At 39.4% G+C, this 2,685-nt stretch overlaps 1 non-coding gene across 1 annotated transcript; it reads left to right on the top strand.

Annotated features, from left to right (window-relative positions):
- The first annotated feature begins 1,051 nt into the window (after positions 1 to 1,051).
- LOC127110035 (small nucleolar RNA R71) lies at positions 1,052 to 1,158 on the top strand. The gene has a single exon (XR_007797274.1). It is a non-coding gene; the product is annotated as a small nucleolar RNA R71 (small nucleolar RNA).
- Positions 1,159 to 2,685: the final 1,527 nt, after the last annotated feature.

The raw sequence follows: 2,685 nt of genomic DNA, 5'->3' as shown, positions 1-2,685 counted from the left end.
TAATAAATTTTTGATACTGTTTATTGATCTGGGTTTGTTTGAGTCTTTGCGGATATGGTATAGGTGGTTTATATGGCGGGGGTACGTAAGTTTTATCTTTAGGTTCTTCTCCTTTTCTCGACCTTCCTGGTTTTCAGATTCCTCTGGTTCCTTTACTTCGTCCGGGGTTTGGTACATTCCTTAGAAGTTTCGGGTTCACTCAATCTAGGGTTTGGTGGCTCATCATAAGCGTTCCCACTTCGTAGGGTAATGGCATTGGCTTGTCCTCTCGATTTTGTTGAGGTTGTCCAGGGAATTGTCCTCCAGGTGTAGTCTGAGGGGCTTGGTTTAAAGCTACCTGAGAGATCTGGGTTTCAAGCATCTTGGTATGAGTAACTATTTGGTCAACCTTGGTTCCTAACTGAGTAATCAATTCGTTAACATGAATGTTTTGGTTCATGAACTCCTTGTTTTGTTGGGTTTGAGCGGTGATAAAATTTTCCATAATTTTCTCAAGGCTCGGCTTTGGTGGTACAGGTTGCATAGGTTGATTTGATTGGGGCTTGATAACTAGGTCTCGGAGGTGCATTATTTTGAATAGAGTTATTGTTTTTATAGGAGAAGTTCGGGTGATTCCTTCATCGAGGGTTATAGGTATTCGAGTATGGGTTCCCTTGGGTGTAGTTCACTTGCTCAGAGTGGGTTTCGTTAATATAGACTGCATTCTGCGGATTGGTGTCCTTTGGTCCCACATATCTCACAATCCGACGAAACTTCGGCTACAGTATTCGGGTTTATGCACATATGCTCGACCTTAAGGGCTAATGCGTCCATTTTAGCTTGCATCATGTCTATAGAGCTTAGTTCATGCACTCCTCCTTGGGCTTCCTTCTTCTCAACTGTCGCTCGTTCGACTCCCCATGATTGATGGTTTTGAGCCATATCTTCGATGAGGGCACTAGCTTCAGGATAAGGTTTGTTCATCAGAGCACCGCCTGCGGCAGCGTCGATGGTCATCTTTGTGTTGTAATGAAGTCCATTATAGAAGGTTTGAATGATTAACCAATTTTCTAAACCATGATGTGGGCATGCTCGTAACAACTCTTTATATCTCTCCCAAGCTTCGAACAACGATTCTCCTTGGTTTTGGGTAAATCTAGTTATATGGTTTCGAAGAACGGCGGTTTTACTCGGGGGAAAATATCTAGCAAGAAAAACTCTTCTAAGGTTATCCCAAGTCGTAATGGAATTGGGTGGAAGGGAATCTAACCATGATAGGGCTTTATCTCTGAGGGAAAAAGGGAATAATCTTAAACGTATTGCCTCAGGAGAAGCTCCATTGGTTTTAAAAGTGTCTGCTAATTGAAGAAATATTTTTAAATGTTGGTTTGGGTTCTCAGTAGTGAGACCTGCGAATTGTCTCTGTTGCACTAGTTGCAACAGGGATGGTTTAAGTTCAAAATTATTAGCTGGGATGGTTGGGTTTACTATACTAGAACTAGGTTCTTCATTAGATGGTTGAGCGAAGTCCTTAAGAGGTCTTTGGTTTTGATCTTCGGCCATAGCTCTCTTAATTCTACGACAGAATAAACGTGCGCGAGCGTAACGTTCAGGTTCCGCCGGATGGTGTACTAAGCTTAAACTTCCGGTGCTGCGAGTTCTTCGCATTGACCGGCGGGAAATAACCTAAGTCTAAACGATATAACAACAGGGAAATGAAATTTGACGAAATTGGTCCCCAGCAATGGCGCCAAAAACTTGATGCGGTGTTTTTCGCAAGTATACGAACGCGTCAGAGTAATATAAAAGATTATCGAATCCACAGAGACCAAGTGTCAATCTATCGTTATCTGTCATTATGGTGTTTATCAAAGGCAATAAAAATAAGTGTTTTTGGAGTGTGCAATGAAAAGTAAAGTGTTGAATAAAGATTAATTAATAAAGACATGGTCGAATGTAATTCACGTAATCAATTAATAATCCAAGTACTTGCTAATAGAGCTACTTATGGGCAGTGTTTCCTACTTTGAAAAGAACTAACTTAACGGGAACTGTCGCTTTGGCGTATTCAGAACCGAGTTGTACTCCCTAATCCAACCCTCTTATTGTCACTTATAAAAAGGCGCGCATTGTGTTAGAGTAGTAAACCTATTTTTAAGAAATATAGTATCTTGACTAAGTTGAAAAGTATTATAACTTGGATTTCTTAACCGAAAGAGGTTCTCACAAACCAGACTCTAAACTTATAAACGCGTCCGAAAATAGTTTTAAAATCTCTTTTCTTCTTAAGTTAAAAACTCCTAATGAACTAAACAAAGCGCTTTCGCTGTTTTTGAAATAGTTAAAAACAATTAAGTTTAAAAAGACGTTGGACGGCTTTCGATCTTACCCAACGGAATTGAAGTGCGGGAAAACTTAAGTTGAAAGTTAAAATAGCCCTTAAGTGTTTCTACGAACAAATGTACGGATTATCGGTTCAATTACGATCCTTACATTCTAACCTTATAGATTTAGTTAGACATGGTAAAGTAAAAGTGCATTAAAGTAAATAAAAGTAGTGCGAGTGCGGAAAGTAAATAATTTAAAGCAAGTGCGAGGAAATAAATAATTTAAAGCGAGTGCGAGGAAATAAATAATTTAAAGCGAGTGCGAGAAATAAATAAAGTAAAGCGAGTGCGAGACATAAATAAAGTAAAGCGAGTGCGA

Source organism: Lathyrus oleraceus, chromosome 7 (genome assembly GCF_024323335.1).
Source record: "Lathyrus oleraceus cultivar Zhongwan6 chromosome 7, CAAS_Psat_ZW6_1.0, whole genome shotgun sequence".
Taxonomy (NCBI): Eukaryota; Viridiplantae; Streptophyta; class Magnoliopsida; order Fabales; family Fabaceae; genus Lathyrus; species Lathyrus oleraceus.
The sequence above is the reverse complement of the archived record's forward strand: the minus strand, read 5'-3'. Positions and strand labels throughout refer to the sequence as shown.